Source organism: Hypanus sabinus, chromosome 14, assembly GCF_030144855.1.
Source record: "Hypanus sabinus isolate sHypSab1 chromosome 14, sHypSab1.hap1, whole genome shotgun sequence".
Taxonomy (NCBI): domain Eukaryota; kingdom Metazoa; phylum Chordata; class Chondrichthyes; order Myliobatiformes; family Dasyatidae; genus Hypanus; species Hypanus sabinus.
Genome location: NC_082719.1, coordinates 5,147,209 through 5,167,399, shown reverse-complemented (window position 1 = coordinate 5,167,399; position 20,191 = coordinate 5,147,209). Strand labels below are relative to the sequence as shown.

At 39.4% G+C, this 20,191-nt stretch overlaps 1 non-coding gene across 1 annotated transcript; it reads left to right on the top strand.

Moving 5' to 3' along the window:
• Window positions 1-7,460: 7,460 nt before the first annotated feature.
• LOC132405098 (U6 spliceosomal RNA) lies at window positions 7,461-7,572 on the top strand. The gene has a single exon (XR_009515750.1). It is a non-coding gene; the product is annotated as a U6 spliceosomal RNA (small nuclear RNA).
• Window positions 7,573-20,191: the final 12,619 nt, after the last annotated feature.

Genomic DNA, 20,191 nt, shown 5'->3' with positions numbered 1-20,191 from the left:
AGCCTGGCCCCCATACCCACTTCACAGCATGGGAAGAACCCGACCTGCATACCCAGAGACCTGCAAAACTATAAGTTTGTTTTTGCAAGACGGGGCAGACATCGGGCACCGCTACAGCGGCCCTACGAGGGGCCGTTTACGGTGATCAGAAACAGTGGGTCCACATTCGTGCTGGACATTGGGGGGAAAGAAGAGGTTTTCACGGTGGACCGACACAAACCGGCCCATGCAGACTTGGCGCAGCCTGTCGAGATTCCGGCACCGCGGCGCAGAGGCAGACCTCCCAAACAGAGACCGACCCGGACTGCGGACATTGGGGGAGTGTATCGCCGGTTATGTGGCGACCCAATTCCCAGCGCACTCGAACCGGCTGACAAAGTGGCGCGTGCCGGCATTGGGGCTGTCCCCAAAAGGGAAGCCAGGCCTGCTTCACCAGCAAGGGGAAAAGCCCGCGTGCAGGACGGGACTGTGAATACGCGCCCCCTACAGCATTCCCACCCGGGGAGGGCGGGAACAGGAAGGCTTTAAAGCGAGGCCGCGAAGTTTGAATAAATCTCTTTTGCAACTGCAACTCACCGACTCCGTGTCGTTATTTCAGCACTGTGTGTAGCACACCGCTACAGATAGCATGTATTTAGGGAAAGAAGGTGAAAACAATATGAGCTTTCCTTCCTCTAAGGACAGCTAAGATAAATAACAAAAATATTTTAGAGGGAGTCAAGAATTGATGGTGAGATTAAATCAAGAGAGTTAGAAGTCAAAGTAGAGTTTATTGCCAGATGTCAAAGTATATTTATAAGCAGATACAACAGCTTTAAGAATGGCATCATGCAAACATCATTCATAAGATAAACTTAAGTTGAACATAAATATTACACAATTTAACATGAAAGAATAAAGTTAGAACAAAAAAGTCAATTTTAGTGTGAAGAGATCAAGGTGGTCATGGTGGTATTAAAATGTTGAGTATAGTTGAGTAGGTTCGAGAAACTAATGGTGGAAGGGAAATAGCTGTTCTTGAGCAAGGTGGTATGGAACTTTAGGGCTTCTGTACTTCCTGCCCAATGTTACTGTGAAAAGACGGCATGGCCTGTATGGTAGTTTGACAATGGGTGTTTGATAAGTGGGTTTAAGGTATCGTTTAAACAATGGCATGGATTATCATTAGATGGTCCATTCAGCCGGTTTCTATAAAGCTGTGCAGAATAAATGTTCTTGCCTAGAATTAGTCCTTTCACAAGAAGCTGAAGAGGTGACCTGTAAGAACTGATATTTCACAAAATGTGCCAGACATGCACTACTGTAGTCTCAGAGAATTCACTTTGCTTTAATCAAAGATCAATGTGCACTGAGGCTACAGGAGCTGTGGTAGGAGACTGATGGAACTCAGTAAGATTCTTGAAAGCTTTCTCAGAAATGATTCCATAAAGATGTCCTTTCTTTGGCAGTGTATAACGGAAGGTGTTTGCCAAGTTGAATGTGATCCAGTGGATTCTGACTGGCTGCAAACCACAAAGGTGGCATCAAGCACTGCTGAGGTTCTGGCATATTTACCAGATAAAGATTGGAAGGCATTGCCTTCTTAGATTCTAGGTCATTGGATAGTCAGATACTGTACCATCTGTTACAAGGGTAGCTCCTTTGGCAATGACACATTGGCCTGCTTTCACTTTCTTGAAAGTATTCTGCAATACCAGCCTACGGGGCTGAGACATGGACTAGAAGACAGACATTCCTTCTCACAACCACCTCATATAACAGGATCTCCCCTGCGGCAGCCATGAAATAATGAATTATATTCTTCAACACCTGCCTGAAGAAAACTGCTTGTATATTTGTTTTTATTTCTCTCCGTTTTTACCTGTCAGATGTATGGTCTCCCCTGCTTATAAGTCAACCGTGGCTGGTGATAAATTTTCAATTTTTTTCAAAGTCTGAAAGTATTTTTCCTTTTTGTATAATTTTCCTTCAAAGGAAATTTAAAGGCTTCCACACTATTAAAGTGATTTCCTTCTGATGTCTTCAATATTGTCCCTTAATTTATCCCAATCTGCACCCAGTGTTATAAATAATCCGGCAAACATTCTGACTTGCAAAGTTAAGTGCTTGTAAAAGTATAAAAATTCTGGTAAAGTATATTCATATTTTTCTAAAATTTAGATTTATGCCAGTACATTAGTTTCTTTGTGTTAGTTACCTAGGAAATACAGTTCATACTCCTTTGGTGAAGTACTGCATCCAATTATCAGTTTTGTTCAGGGATCAAAGTTTGAAGTAAGTCTATTATTGAAGTAAGATGATAAGTATCGTACATTTATTTGGGGCATAGGAGGCTGTGAGTGATTTCAGATTGTGGCCATTGTCAACATCACCATGAACATCAACACTACAGGACCACTATGCTAGGAGTGACTGCGAGCCACCGTAAAGTATTGGATCATCACACCACAGAGTCTGTAGTATGTGCAACTCCTGTACATTGTTGTACCATGTACTGTGAGATCCAATAATGATGTGTGAAATACTTAGAGCATTAAACTCTCAGACTAGATGATGTACATATTTAGCAACATGTTGATGTCTAAGTATTATTCACTTAATTCATGTCTTCTTATTGACTTTCTTTGAGTTTCCTCTTTCTTTTGATGGTGGGTATGAATCAAAATTTTGAATTATTTCATTCTTATGGTGATTTGTAAGTAAAGTAAAACAAGTGCAAATAGGTGCATTTTCTTGACTAATACATCTAAAATCGATCATTCGGTCAACATCAAAGCACTTCGTCGTTTTTAACATTCCTGTTGCTGTTGTAACAGCAAAGCAAACTCGAACTCCAAATCCAATCGTATAACTCCACCACACATAATTTTAATTTGCTGAAACCATTTTTAAAATAGTATTGACATTCTCAAAGTAGTACTGTTTCTTAAGTTTGTTAACTCCATTGATGTCATTTTTCAAGAGGTCCAATGCTGGGTACAAATGCATGATGAATATTTGGTGGTTACAGTCACTTGAAGTTTGATGACTTCTGCAAAAACTCAGTTCCTGGTGTTTTCTCTGTGCTGTTCCCAGATGCAATCTCTGCATTCATTTCAAGAGGAACAGAAGATAAAAGCGAGAATGTAATGTTGAAGCTTTTTAAAGCACTGGTGAGGCCTCACTTGGAAAATTGTGAGCTGTTTGGGCCCCTTATGTAAGAAAGGGTGTGTTGACATTAGAGAGGATTCAAAGGAGGTTCATGAAAATGATAACACAAGGAGATCTGCAGATGCTGGAAATTCAAGCAACACACACAAAATGCTGGTGGAACGCACCAGGCCAGGCAGCATCTATAGGGAGAAGCACTGTCGACGTTTTGGGCCGAGACCCTTCGTCAGGACTAACTGGGATCCTCAGAAGGTCCAAATTGAGAAGCTCGAAAATGGATCCTAAAGCCAACTGGAGTCAGTTAGCATTAATAGCTGTAATAGCCTTTATATCCTTCCTTGGAACCTGTCTGCTATTACAGCCGTATATCCTTCCTTGAAATGTGTCTCCACCGCTAACTGACTCCAGTTGGCTTCAGGATCCATTTTCGAGCTTCTCAATTTGGACCTTTAGAGAATCCCAGTTAGTCCTGACGAAGGGTCTCAGCCCGAAACATCGACAGTGCTTCTCCCTATAGATGCTGCCTGGCATTCTGTGTTCCACCAGCATTTTGTGTGTGTTGCTAGAATTTCCAGCATCTGCAGATTTCCTCGTGTTTGCATTTTTAAATTCACTACTGCGAACCCTCTGACAGTGATGCCTACACTGAAGAAGTTTAAATCTTCTCTTCGACGGGAGTTCAGTGAAACCCTTTCTCACTGCTCCCCATGTATAATTTCTTCGGCCCTTCAACTTTTCGATCATATTTTGACCCAGACCCACTATTACAGCCATAAATCCTTCCTTGAAATGTGTCTCCACCACCAACTGACTCCAGTTGGTTTCAGGATCCATTTTCGAGCTTCTCAATTTGGACCTTTAGAGAATCCCAGTTAGTCCTGACGAAGGGTCTCGGCCCAAAACATCGACAGTGCTTCTCCCTATAGATGCTGCCTGGCATTCTGTGTTCCACCAGCATTTTGTGTGTGTTTCATGAAAATGATTCCAGGATTGAAGAGCTTATTATATGAGGAGTGCCTGATGGCTGTGGGCCAGCTTCAATTGCAGGACAAGTTACAAGGATAAAGAAAATAATCAACCTATTGAAGGTTGATGGAGAAACATTTATGAGACCATCAGCCTCAAAATGCTAAATCATCACAAGAAAACGTTCAGTGAAAAATAATGGAAAATATCAGAGCCAAGAAGCCAATCACCCTCTTTTTAGTGTTGCAAATGTTCCTATAGATCAAATTACTGTTTGTTCATTTGAACGATTTCCTAACTAATTACTGTACAGCAGATTATGTTTCCCATATGAAGATTACTTGGCAGTAATAGCTTTAAAACGTTAATCTATGTTAGCAGAGCTTAACTAAAGTATTGACACGCAAATGCATGACTCTGGCATTCTAAAGCTGAGGCTCTGTTCAAAGAATGCTTAATTTTGATGCTCCGGAGTGTAATGATTTCATGTGATATATTAATGCTGAAATAATCTTCATAGTTTCATATTTCTAATTGGTGTTGGAGGTTTTAAAGCATTTCCTAGTTTCCCCAAATATCTACAACTTTAGCTTTAAACATTGCCTTATACTTCTTCCTCCTCTTCTCACACCTTCTTACTCCAACTTCTCCCTTTCCTTTCCAGTCCTGAGGAAGGGAATTGGCCTGAGGCGTTGACTGTTTACTCTTTTCCATGGATGCTGTCTGATCTGCTGAGCTCCTCCAGCATTTTGTGGGTGTTGCTCTGGATTTCCAGCATCTCAGATTTTCTTGTGCTGGCTATAAACTATTTTGGACTGCTTCAAATTGATGGAGTTTGAACTGTAACTCAACTGAAGCTCATATTTTACAACTTTTCAATACTTCAAAATTAGTTTTGGTTTATGGGTTCTTTCTATTGTGTGGGCACTTCTGTTTAACTTTGCTTTGCCCTGCCGAAGATGGCTGCTCATCATATGTCATTACAAAGTCATGTGAGATCCAATACTAAGTTCCGCAGCTTTGAGGCATTTCCCAATTTGTGTCCTCTCCCCCAGCTACCTCTTGAAGTTCCTTAAAACCTTGGCCTTATAATCAGAGGTAAAATCCTAAATCACAACAGATGTCTTCTGATATGCACAGTTTAGTGTAATATTTGTTTCAATTTGATTTAATATACATAATTTATTTACTTGTTTATTAATTTTTTCTCTGCTAGATTATGTATTGCATTGAACTGCTGCTGCTAAGCTAACAAATATCATGCCACATGCCGGTGATAATAAACCTGATTCTGTGTTGGTTTGTCTCTGCTGTGTTCCCCAGATGGCTATCCCCTAAGTGGATAAATTTCATAGTGACTCCACTACATGGAGGGCACATGCAGATCCAGGTTGCCTGCTCTTGAGTATACAGGAGATTGCCAAGGATCTACTTTGCATCTGTCCTTCATAGCAGTCAGAACCATCTGCAGCATGAAGAAATCCTGAAGGGGAAAATTCAACCGATTAGCTGTGATATATGATCCTACTGTGATAGGAATGCCTATACAATCTTTTTTGTTCAAAGCATTAACCATATTAACATACTAAAATGTATTCTGGCTACTATTCAAAAATAAAAGATGCTTTATTCAAATAAAGGCTTAGTATATCAAGTATATGCAATGAATGAAATGGCTACCTTTGACTGCATTGGCTGTCTGAGGCACTGAACAATGAAAAAACATACACACACTGTATACACATCTATGCAATTAATTTTCATTTCTATATTTTCAAACAATATTTATTAAATCAAAATTAAAATCTGAGTTGAAAATGAATAAGCAAACTGGTGGAATATTCAAAGTGTAATGAGGTATGATTATTTTTCATGTCAAGAATATATTCCTTAAATAAATAAATTAATAAATTCAACCCAAATTTATCTGATCAGTGTTTCCGATGTAACCAAGAAATTTGTACTTTTTTACATTCTACTTGGTCTTGTTCTAAAATTCAACATTTTTGGACAAATTTAAGAGTTTTACTGGAACAAATTATTGGAACACAACTTCCACATAACCCAATATTATTTTTATTAGGCGATATTGAAGGGATAAAACCGAAACCCAAATTGAATAAATATCAGAAAGAGTTTATAAAAATTGCACTGGCAGTAGCCAAAAAGGCTATTGCAGTTACTTGGAAATCGGATGCATACTTAAGTATAGATCGTTGGAAGAATGAAATTTCCAGCTGTATTCCACTTGAAAAAATTACTTATAATTTAAGAGATAAATACGAAACATTTTTGAAAATTTGGCACCCTTATTTACAAAAGACAGGATTAAATATATAGGTGCTCTGAAGATAAAATAATTGGTTATTTGGGGAAAGAAAGAACTATATATACTAAAATTATGAACTCCGTGGAGCATGTGGGGATCTTCCGATATCCAGGCACTCTTTCTTTCTTTCTTTTTACTTATGTTTCTTTTTCTTTTCTTCTATAGGGATGTTAGGGGGGAGGGGTTAAGGGGAGGGGGAAGGGTAAATAATTTGTTTTTTCTTTCTGTAATCATTTGAAAACTCAATTAATTTTTTTTTAAAAAGAATATATTTCTAAGCATTATACAAATCTCACCAAAGCTGATCTGAAATATTAATGATTAACATGACATTTTCCTCCATGTCCTTTATCTTTTAATTTCCAGTGTTACTGTTCTAAGAGTCCGAACCTTTTAAGTAGAGAAAGGAAGACATAATTTTTAACTCCTAAGCTATGTCTCCTTCAATGACTATCTGACAGTTCTTTGTAAAATCATACTTTACTCAAAAGAAATCATACTCGTGTAGTCAGCCTTCCACTTGTGTGCTCTGTAAGATGAAGTAAAGAACACTTAGCACATTTGATTGCTATATTATGTTTTAACAATCACCTTGGCTTCCACTTTCTTTTGTCAATGTCCACTCTTCTGCACAGTGAAGATTGGTGGAAGTAAAATAATTGCTAAGCTGTTTGAATTGTTGACATTTTAAAAATGGCAAACAGTGAATCATTGCCTTAAGGGAAGCTACATTAAATTGTGACAAGATTTAAAGAAAATTAGATCATACGCCCAAAAGACACAGAAGCAGAATTAGGCCATTCAGTCCATTGAGTTTTCTCCACAATTCCATCATGGCTGATTTATCGTTGCTCTGTCTTCTCCATACACTACTCCTTATACAGTTGAGTAATGTTTAAATAATTCCTTAGCAATGTGTGAGAATAATAGAAATATTCATAAATCAATTCTTTATATATGTCTTACCAAAATAAAGTAGCAGTGCAAAGGTTTTCCCTAATGGAAAGAAGTGCTAGTGGTAGCCTATCAAATGCCACACATACACTAAAACTGGAACAATAGAGAGAAGATTAGTGTGTCCTGTGCACAATGATGGCACGCAAATGCATAAAAGGTTCCACATTTTGGGTCGACACAGTAGTGTACCGGTTAGCGTAATGCTCTCGTGGTGCCAGTGACCCGGGTTCAATTCCCACCATTGTTTGTAAGGAGACTGTATGTTCTCCCCGTGGCTATATGGGTTTCCTTCAGATGCACTGGTTTCCCACCACGTTCCAAAGACATACGGGTTAGTAGGTTAATCGGGTGTAATTGGACAACTAAGCTCATTGGGTCAGAAGGGCTTGTTACCATGCTGTATTGCTAAAATAACATTTCTAAAAATGCATTCATGGCTTCTGACCTGAAAGATCAATATATTACATGAAAAGAACCTTATGCCACTAAGGAATTCTTTTCAGCAGAAAATATCTATGTGCAGCTTAATCTTTTCAGCAAATGAAGATATCGAAAGAATAACAGAAAATACTGCATGATTGCAAATCCACATGACATTTCTTCCAGTGCCTCGATGTCTCCACAGTGTAGACTTCAGTATAGTCTACTTGATTAAAATTACGTAAGTGAGATTTGTTCTTAGAGTCAGAAAGTCATTAAGCAGGCCAGTGAACTCATCAAGGCAGCTCTGTACAGGGTCTTATTTTCCATCCTGTCCCTATAGCCCTACAGAGTGAACAGCTTCAAGTTCCTGGGCATCAACATCTCTGAAGGTCTATCCTAGGCCCAATATACTGATACAATTACAAAGAACATAGCTAGCAGTTATACTTCATTGGGAGATAATGGAATGTCACCAAAGACTGGTGCACGTCTACGTGGAGAGCATTTTGATTGGTTGCATCACTGTCTGGTATGAAGGTGCCAATGCATAGGATTGGACAAAGCTGCAGAGGGTTGTAATCTCAGCCAGCTCCATCATGGGTACTAGTCCCACCACTGTCAAGGACATTGTCAGAAGGTAAAAGCTCAGAAAGGTGATGCCCATCAGGACATGCTCTCTTTTCATTACTGCCATCGAGGAGAAGGTACAGGAGCCTGAAGTAGCCTCAGCACTTTAAGAACTGCTTCCTCCCTTCCACTGTAAGATTTCTGACTGGTCCGTGAACACATGAACACTAACTCACTACTTTGCTCTTCTTTGCACGTTATTTATTTTTTATAAAATTTATAAAATTATGAATTTATAAAATTTATAAAATTATAAATGTATAAAATTTATTTATTTCATTCTCATTGTAAGCTAATAGTTCTTTTTATGTATTGCATGGTATTGCTGCTGCAAAACAACAAATTTCACAGTATATGTCAGAGTCATAGAACACTACAACACAGAAGAAGGCCCTTCAGCCCATCAAGTCTGTGCTGAACCATTAATCTGCCGAGTCCCATCAACCTGCACCTGGACCATAGCCCTCCATGCCTCTCTCATTCATCTACCTATTGAAATTAACCCCGCATGCACAACTTGCACTGGCATCTTGTTCCACACTCTCATCATACTCTTGAGTGAAGATATTTCTCCTTATGTTCCCCTTAAACATTTCACTTTTCATCTTTAACCCATGACCTCTATTTGTTGTCTTACCCAACCCTGTTGCAATGAGGCCCTCCATTGTTTGCGGTCAACTATGGATCTTGTGTCCTAGTTGTTCAGGTGATGTGCAAGTCAGGGAAGTACAATAGGGAGAGCAAGCAGTTGCCCATGCAGTAGGCTCCAATTCGCCACACAGCTGATGAATCCAAAGAAAAGACAGAGACCAATAACTTTGGCACCAGCATCTTTTCAGGAATTGCCAGCCTGCATTGAACTCAATGTTGGACTACCTTAGGGACTCCAGCTCCAGATTTTTCCTCAGTGTTTGTTCCCAAAGCCTTCCCCATGAGTGGGTATATTCCCAAAGACAGCAGAAGCTTGAGATCAGAGTTTTCCTTCTCCTAGATGAGCTGCCAACCACAGGTGATGAGCCTGAAGTGACTGGTCTTAAGGCTCCAGTAGCACACCTCTGTGAGTAGGCTTAGTAGCTAAGCCGCATGAGGAGTCCAGGAGTTTGGCTGTTAGAGGTAATTTGAGATGTATGCCATTGGCAGCATTTAATAGGTAGAGGAGGCTTATCCCCACTACCGCTCCTGCTATGAGAACCTTAAGGAACCACATCACCCCTTACAATTTTGTATAACTCCATCAAATCTCCCCTCAATCTTCTATGCTCGAAAGTCCTAACCTATTCAACCTACCATTGTAACTCTGGCCCACAAGTCCTGGCAATATCCTTGTAAATTTTCTCTGCACTCTTTTAATCTTATTTACATTTTTCCTGTAGGTAGGTGACCAAACTGGCACACAATACTCCAACGACTTAAACAATTTCAATGTAACATTCCAATTCCTGCACTCAATACATTGATTTACTAAGGCAAATGTGTCAAAAGCTTTCTTTCCAACCCTATCTACCTGTGATGGCACTTTCAAGGAATTATGGATTTATATTCCCAGCTCCCTCTGTTATACTGCACTTCTCAGTACCCTACCATTCACTGTGTAAGATCTACCCAAAGTATGCCACTTCACACTTGGCTGCATTAAATTCTATCTGCCATTTTTGGCCCATTTTTCCAGCTGGTCCAGATACCACTGAAAGCTTATTTAGTTAATTTTCCTTGCTATCCACTACATCCCCAGTCTTGGTGTCATCTGCAAATTTGCTGATACAGCTTGCCACATTATCATCTAGATCATTGATGCAGATGGCAAACAACAATGGACCCAACACCAATCCCTTTGGCACACCACTTCTCACAGGCCTCCAGTCAGAGAGGCAATCCTCCACTACCACTCTCTGGCTTCTTCCACAGAGTCAATGTCTAATCCAATTTGCAACCTCATTTTGAATGCCAAGCAACTAAACCTTTTTGACCCACTTCCCATGTGGCGCCTTGCCAAATGCCTTGCTAAAGTCAATGTAGACAACATCCACTGCCTTGCCTTCATCAGCTTTCCTAGTAACTTTCTCAAAAACCTCTGTAAGATTGGTTAGACATGATCTATGATGACATTGACTATCGCTAATCAGACCTTGTCTATCCAAATATTGATCTATTTGATCCCTTAGAATACCTTCCAATACCTTTCCTACTACTAATATCAAGACCACTGGCTTATAATTTCCTGGCTTAACTTAAACAATGGAACAATATTAGATATCTTCTAATCCTCTGGTGCCCCAACTATGGCTAAGATTGTTTTAAATATCTTTGCTAAGGCCCCTGCAAATTCTGCACTAGCCTCCCACAGAATCCAAGGCAAAAACTTGTCTCCAGACAGCAAACACCTCCTCCTATGCAATTTGTATAGGGACCATTACTTCACTGATGCATTTCCTTTTCTCTGTGGACTCTGCGTCCATTTCCAGATGCAAAAAGTCCATTTAGGATCTCCCCCATCTCTTTTGGATCCATGCATAAATTACCAATTTGAACTTCCAGAGGACACATTTTTTCCCTTGCTATCCTTTCACTTGTAATATATTTGTATAGGCACTTAGGATTCACCTTCAACTTGTCTGCTGGAGCAAACTCTTGTCTTTCGTGCTCCTTATTTCTTTTTTAAGTGTTCTCTTGCATTTCTTATTCTCCTCAAGTACCTCATTTGTTCCTACCTGCTTATAGCTGCTATGCATCTCCTTCTTTTCTTAACCAGGGCCTCAATAAGATTTCTATAAATGTACTACCCTTGCCTTTTATTCTGACAGGAGCATACAAGCTCTGTACTCCTAAAGTCTCACATTTGAAGGACTCTCACTTGCCAAGTACAACATAGCCAGAAACAACCTACCCCAATCCACACTTGCAAAATCCTTCCTGATAGCATCAAAGTTGACCTTTCTCTGAATCAGAATCTCAACCCAAGGACCAGACTCTTCCACTTCCATAGTTACCTTGAAACTAATGGCATTATGATCACTAGATGCAAGTGTTCCCCTACATAGAATTCTGTCACCTGCCCTGTCTCATTCCCTAATAGGAGATCTAGAATCACACTCTCTCTAGGTGGGACTTCTATGGACTGATAAAGAAACATTCCTGAACATATTTGACAAACTCTTTCTCGTCCAGTCCTTTTATAGTATGGGAGCCCCAGCCAATATGTGGAAAGTTAAAATCACCTACTATCACAACCTTATGGTTCCCGAAACAGTCTGCTATTTTTCCACAAATTTGCTTTTCTAAATCCTGCAGACTGTTGGGTAGTCTATAATATAATCCCATTAATGTTGTAATACATTTCCAATTCCTCAATTCTACCCATACAGCTTCACCAGACAAGTTCTCCAGTTTACTCTGACTGAGCACTATCTTGTCTTTTTCCCTGTCTAGTAATACCATCCCTTCCACTCTATCATGTTTAAAGCAATGGAACCCCAGCATATTGAGCTGCTAGTCCTGACCCTCATTAAACCAAGTCTCACTAATGGCTACAATGTCATAATTCCACAAGTTGATCCATGCCCTAAACTCATCCACCTTTCCTGCAATACTCCTTGCCTTGAAATACATGCAGCTCAGTACGTTAGCCACCATACTCAACCTTTTGACTTCTAACCCTGCACGCAGGCTTAATATCATCCTTCTCCACAACAATTTCACTACCTATTCTGGTGCTTTGGTTCCCTTCCCCCTGCAACTATAGTTTAAACATCCCTGTGTAGACATTCCTGCTAGGATATTAGTCCCCCTCCAGTTCAGGTACAAACTGTTCCTTTTTTACAGGTACCATCTTTCCTGGAAGAGGGCCCAATGATCCAAAAATCTGAAGCCCTCCTTCCTGCACATCTCCGTTTCCAAAGCAGAATAGGTATTATTGAGGGGAATGGCCATATACATACTCTGTACTGGCTGTCTATTCCTTTTCCCTCTCCTGACAGTCACAAGTTAGGGTGATTACCTCCCTGTAGCTCCCATCTATCACCTCCTGATTATCCTCTATGAACCAAAGGACATTGAGTTGCAGCTCCAGTTCCCTAACGCGGTCAGCTCAGTGCACTTCATGCAGATGTAGTTATCAGAAAGACTTCATATCCTCCCCACACTGCTTACTCAAATATTGGTCCTTGAATAGTAACTAATGGAAACAGATCTTGTTTGTTTACATTAACTAAAACTATTTTAATCTCATATGTCTCCATCAAATCGTTTGCTTGTCTCCTCTATTCTAATGTGAACAATGCCAGCATCTTTAATGTACTTTTGTAATTGGAACCATTCTGTTTAATCCCCCCTGCTCACTTTCAAGGACCACATCCTTTCTACTGCGACCAGACTAACATTCTAGGTAAGGCCATACAAGACCTTTATGAAGATTCAATATTAGTTACTTGCTTTTGCCCTTAATCCCCAACATTCTTCTCCTTTGATCTATAATTTTTCAAAACAAGATTAGTTTGGATTTCTGAGGCTCACTGGCAAGGCCAGAGTTTGTTGCTCATTTATACTTGCTCTTGAGAAGACGGTGATACCGAGTGATATAGCACAACTCTACTGAGTTTTAAGCACTAGTCTTCAGCCCAAGAGCAAATTACAGCGACCAGTTAACCTAGCAAACCTGCCTGTTGTTGGGAAGTAGGAGGAAAATGGAACAACTGCAGGAAACATTTGCAGCTAGAGAGAACATGCAAACTCCACACAGACTGCACTCAAGCTCAGGTCTGAATCTGCATATGCACTGTCTCTTCACTTTCCTTCTGAACTTATTGTAATTCACCTGGTTCGAGCTTGCAAGTTCACCTGACGTTCATCATATGCTCTGGTTCACATTTCATCATATTTTCTCAAGGAACACTAGCTTCAGTTCTCCTGACTTTTCTTCTCCTGGGAATATACAGTACCTCATATGAATCCAAAGCATCTTCATTTTAAAGTTCTTGCACTATTCAATCACTCTTTTTCCTGTAAATCTTTGCTCCTGTTTTACCTTGGCATTGTATTCCACAAACTTCATTGTTTCCAGTGAAAATGATGCATGTTTAATTCCAATTAAAATATTCTTTGTTCTTCTCCAAGGCAAATCTAAACCATTCTCATTCGCAGTCACTTGATCCTCTAGCCCCAGTTTCAGTATTACCTCTCTCTTAATTAGGCCCAGAACAGACCAGTTAAGGAATTTCTCTGGAACACACACTGATTTTTTTTCTTTTTCTTTAACAATACCCTATCCACTGTTTGGCTAATTAAAGAAAACCAATGTTAATAATCTATCTCTGTACATCTTTGTAATTCCCCTACAGATATATTTAGAAGTCTCCCTCTCACTATTTGAAAGCCTACAGAATATCCCATTAGTATGAACATATCCATTAAGGTTCTCATCTCTAATCAAAAACTACTGTAGACTTTGTTCTTTTCTACGCAAACACACTAAACACCTTCTCAAATCACTGCCACCACCCACCTTCCTTTCGTCCTTGCCCAACTTTACTGAACACATTGTACACCAGTGACGATGAAATGTTCAGTCCTCACCATTTAAAGCCACATGTCTGCTATCTCCTAGGCTCACTCGGCCACAGCTTCACACCCTATTTGTTTTCTTCTGGGCTCTGCTCTTACCTGATAATGTGCTACTTCACTAGTACAATCTAACACCCTCAGTTAAGCATCTTATTCCTCTCTTCTGTCTCATCTTCCTTAACGATAAGGATATTGCCCCCAGTATTTTCCAGTTTCAATATGTCCTTTCTGAATTGGTGTATTCTGCCCGAAATCCCAAACCTTGTCTTAAACAAAACGTTAACTCTTTCTATCTTCCTGTTTTTACCCTTGCTGGGGCGTATTACAGTGATTAATCCTGAAATGGAATCTTCAACCCTAGCTCCCTGAAGACCCACCATAGAATCTCAGTAAATGTTATGCTGTTGTTGTGGAGGCAGTACGTCATTCTCATGTTCAATCATAGGCTCGAAAATACAGTAGAACTTTAATTGAAGAAATGCAATTAAGAACTTGAAGTAGGTCCGGTCTGCCATACTCGAATCGCTGAATAGCGCTGCTACCGGTATATTCATGGGGGCGGAGGCTGGGTGGCGTCCGCAGCAGAAGCGCTAATGATCTGGGACTGGTGACTCATTCGTGTTTATATTGCGTAACCGAATTCTAATTGATAACTAGCCAAAAGAATGTAATAACTGATCACATAAAATGTACGCGGCACATGTAAATTTAATCGGTTTTATTAGTTTGGGAGTGGAGCGTTTTAAACCGTAATGTGTCAGTCACGGGCAAATAAGCAAAGATCAGAATACATCAGCCCTTGATTGCGCTTTGGATGCAGTACTTTCAACTCTTCTGCCCTCTACCAGAATTAAAAAAAAACAAAATCTAATCTAGTGCAGAGTAACACATTTCATGATTTCATTGTTGTTACGTTGCTTCCTTCAAAATACACCAATATCGCTTTCCGCTTGTATTATTTTATTATGGTCCATTGCATCGTCGAGTCGTGATTTAGTAGTTGTCCACTTGGAAATAGAACAAAACTCTGCGAATACTGGAAATGTAAAGGCAGAAAATGGAGACTGCATGTGCTGGAATCTGGGACAACAAACGGGGCAGGAGTAGCGTCCCGACCCTAATGCGACTATTACTCCCTGACAAATGCCGCCTGATCCGCTGAGTTCCTCCAGCATCTTCTTTGTTGCTCCAAAGCCGAAAATGCTTGAAATAGCCGGAAGAGAAAGGTGCGACCTGACCTGCTAAATATTTTCAGCATTTCATGATCATCCACTTGTTGCAGATAGTCTGATATTCTTGACTCTGGGGTATGACATTTGTCCCAGATACTGCACTATGTGACCAGTGTTTAAATTGTGTTTCTTGCGTTTTAAGTACAATGGAGACGCCGGGTTCATAAATATCAAAGGTCAGATGTTTAACATTTACCCATCAAAGTTACTGCAGAACCCTACAGAACCATGTTTTCATACCGATGCCACTTTGAAAGCCAATCGTTTTGTTCCCAAGGACTCTGAGCAAACTGAGGACAAAGCGGCTCTCTTTATGGGGGCTGGGGTGGGGGGTGGAGAGAGAAGAAATTGAAATTGTTTTTGACTCTAAGATTAGTGCGGCGCTTGGGTGCCAAGAAGAGTTCAAGAATTAGCCATGGCAATGGTTTGTTCAATGCTCAACGTCGTGATAATGACTTTATCTAAAGCAAGTCCATTTGCTCTCTGAACTCTCGGAGGAGATGCCTAATTTACACCGCGTGGATCACTTGAAGAATAGTTATAGGAAGGAAACGTTCACCTCCTAGTCCCCATACAGTATAGCTACCCTTCTCCGCTAAATGACGTAACTTTCCAGATGGCTGTGCAGTTTGCTTTAGTGAAATGCTAGGCAGATCCAGGTGTAAGGGAAGAACTGAAATCCCAGTTTATCACGGGAACATGATTGATCCAGCTACGTGGCTGCTTACAATCAAAGGGTAAGTCTATTTCTGTATGTCCTGTACAATTCTTAATCAAAGAAAAGAAAAATACATTTACATCAATTAACATTAAGGAACTCGATAAACCAGGTGCAATGGGAAAAAATACTTTAATATTAATAAAGGAGAATGAATATACTGATCTTGTTGTTAAACAAATTTTTACTACTTTAGAGATTTTATATGTATACAACAATAGCGTGACCTTAAGGCTAAGACTTCCTAATGAGCGTTTTTTCCCCTTTCTCTTGGGCTTTATCTCTTGCCAATAGATGTACATAAATATTGCTTTTGTGGTATCTACCTTTAAGTTTAAGATAAAATGGTTGCTAGTCAGGAGTTACTGTAGCTACCAAAATTTAAGAAATAGTAAGAAGTGGTCATTTGAAGTTACCTTTTGTGCCAAGGAACGATATATTTTATTTACTTTGTTAGACTCGGTAACGATCTAAAGAAGTCCCTCTTGGTGCTGCGATTAATCTTGAACAAGTGAACTTAACCGATTCCAAATGGTATATATACTAGGTATGGAACCGTCAGTTACGTCACTAAATTAAACCTGAAATTACAGAAAGCAACTAGTCTAAAAATCCAGCTTCCGTGTCCGTACAATATACAGTATTGACCATTTCTATTAAGTAAGGGGGCTTTTATTTGTTTCTACTTGAAAAAAATACTGAAGACAAACTGTGGAGAAAATATATTTGCTCATTACTGAACAGAGGAAGTGTCATTTGAATTCTAACAATCAAATTATTCAGCAGATTGGTTGCCTCGAAACGAGTGAATAGATGCAGGCACGTTTAATTATATTGCTACTGGGAGAGGACAAAAGCCTCAATTGAACACTTCGGAAAGAACAGTATTTACACTTTTTTTTAACAAAGTACCATACTCAACATTGGAAATATTTTATTACACGGCTTAATTGAGTGCACATAAAAGGTATGCTTGATTGTTTAGGGTGTTGACTTTGCTCGCATTGTGAATACACTAAGTATTGAGTCACGGTACAAAGTGAATTTTTTGCAATCACCGGATAATCCTTGAATATATGCTGCGAACAGTAGTATCCTGTAATATTAATATTCGAACAACAGATATTAATACAAGTATAGATCTGGATTCCGCTATTCATCCAAACAGTCTCCAACAGTATGGGAACTAAAAATACAACGCGTTCCTGGCATTGCATTTGGGGCACTTATTGGAAAACAAACTTTTCAGGTGAGATGTTATAATAGTCGGGCCGTATAGGACGTAAAATTAGTGAGATAATAAAAGCACTTGAAAAGTTGTTGCACGTAAGTTACAGCATTTACCTTCGGGAATTTGGTAGTTGTCGTCTAGAATCAGTATGTTAATTATAAGCACGGGGCATGTTTATTTTAAAAATCTCTATACTTTGTGTTCTAATTCAAATAGTCTTCATTACCGAGACCCTCTGGTTTATTTTTAAACTTGTCCGTGTACGAAAATTCAAATTTAATGGTTAAGTACAAGTTAAATGTAACTGGACAAGTTCTCATTCATATCATGAAAAGCGATATGCTACATGTGACATTCTGAAATGAAATGAAACCAGTTTCTATGAGGGATGTATAGATTTTAGTTGGTGCTACTTATATGAAAAACTAACCGCTTGGATAGGCAAAATAGTGGCACTGCGGTTAGCGCGACGCTGTCACAGCGCGGGGCGTCGGAGTTTGGAATCAGTTCCAGCGCCATTTGGAAGCGGTCTGTGAACCGCGTGGGTTTTCTCCGGGTGCTCCGCTTTCCTCCCACATTCCAAAGAAGTACGGGTTAGTAGGTTAATTGGTCATTGTAAATTGTCCCGTTATTAGGCTAGGGTTAAATCGGGAGTCGCTGGGCGGCGGGGCACCAATTCCGCACTGTATTCCAAATAAGAAATATAAATAAAATAATTGTTTTGCATTGAACATACAAATATCTTGTTACGAGGTATTTCTTCACGTTCAACTGTATTGTACGATGGGTCCGGTCAGACTGAGTGAGCATTGCCAAACAGTAATTGACACCCAGATTTTTGCTTACGAAATATTAATTTCGAAACTATGCAAACTGTTATATAAGTTTACAGACAATATACGTTTCTCTTATGCATCTCGATCAATGTGATGTTTATACATTTGGAGATGAGTTAATTGTATTTATGACCATTGCTTCATTCACGTCTATATACTGTTTATTCGAAAAGTGAAAAAAAACTCTATTGCTATTCGGAATGATTCATTACAATGGGTACTCCTAAAAGATGTCTGATTTGATTAGTATAGTTGTAAGTTATTGAATAGCCAAGGTGATCAAATTTACTTGACGGCTAGACATGCATGTAGCTGATGACAGAAAATCTGCAGGTGATTATAATGAGCAAATAACAAATATTACAATTTATAAGTCTGTTATGTCTACAAGGGGAAGTATTCTTTCCCATCAGACTATTTTCTATTAAGTTAACAGTAATTCATTTAAAATATTCATAAATAAATAAGAAATTAAAGTGCAGAACTGAGAAACAAAAGGTACCTGTTGTTAGCTGGAATTCAATCAACCACTTCATCTTTAAAACATATTTGACCATATGTATAATACATAATGTATACATACTTTACTAATAAATGTACTTTGAAGTTTGAACTATTTAGTAAAAATCTCGACGTGAATCATATTTTCTCGACAGATTAACAAAGTCATGATATAATTCACTTTGATATTAAGATGGGGATTAAGGTCCCAATAAGAGCAACGTATGGGTTTGCTATTATGCTTACAAGATTCAAATGCAGTGCATAGACACAAATATAACCGGACGTTACCTGTATACAGGTGAGCAATTCCAAGCGTCCCAGTGAAGGGGGAAAATTTTAGAAGTTCAATTCATCTTGGCCTTTTTAACTATGAGCTTCAGTGATACACTCATAGCGGTCGCAATTGACACACCGCAGCTGCGGTGACAAGATCATTGTCCATGAAAAGATGAACACCGCACAGTAAGACCAGAGGAGTACCGATAGCGGTGTAGTTTCAATTTAAGTAAATGATCCAACAAAGTTGTCAATATATCAAATTATAATATCTCCCCCAATGCCATACAGAAGCATCCGGGCCACACTTTAAAACTAAACAATTTTTTTTTGGTGGGGGGGGGGGTGGTGCAATAAATTTTACTCGCGCGACGTTGTACGGATTCATACACTTCACTGACTCGGTATCACTAAGATTTATGACTTCGTTCCTAATTCTTTTTGCTGTTAACTTTGTTTTGTTGTAGCACTTTTGTTCGAGGAAAGGTCAGAGACTCAATCGGACAGAAAACGTAAATATTATTTCAATATTTACAAAGAGCAGGCACCCTTCGACTCAGTTTTTTGAATGAATGCATCGCATCATATTGATGATCCTGCAGTTAAGCTGTGTAACACTAACTTGCTTGTTTTATACCAACTGCTTCCTGCATTCTTGTAGTCCCTTGCACTTTAAAAATGTAATAGTGTCTCTGCTGACACGATATGGTTGCAGATCGTTTCTGTGCTAGGAACCTGTGTGATGCGTGGCTGCTCAGACCGCCGTCCTCCCGCACACACGCTGCTGTGGTGGTGGAGGCAGATGGCTACTGATTGAGAGAGCTTTGTGGTTTTAATGCTGAATACTTTATGGAAAAGGGTTTTATCATGCTTCGTTGGTCAGAGGCACAATGGAGAAGATTTATGATTACGGCATATCAATCGTTTTCTGTGCTTTATCGACAGAAATCACAAAACAGTTTCGCAGCAATTCAGTTGGTTGGTGTCCTACTTTACCATTTAAAAAGATCTCCCAAATTGTTTAACCGTAAGTTTGAAAACACTGTTCTTAAAGGAGGGGTCGCATTTCAAATCCCACTCACGTAAGCAACGCCGAGTAAAGCATCTAAAAGCTGTTGACAATCGATTTCATGTGGAAAAGGGTACTCTTTGGAGTATAATAAAATATATACCGGATAGTTCCATTGTTATTTTGAACAGCATGTTGCCCTGTTAGCATGTGCGACTGTGAGCCTTTCATTGGCTTGCGCTGTGTGATTATTCACTGTTCCTGTAACTCAGTCGATACATAATAGCAAATTAAATTCAATATTTTCATATTTCATCACTACGTGATGTCTATGGCCTGGTACACAAGCCATTATTAGTTCTAGTTTGATTCCCCTC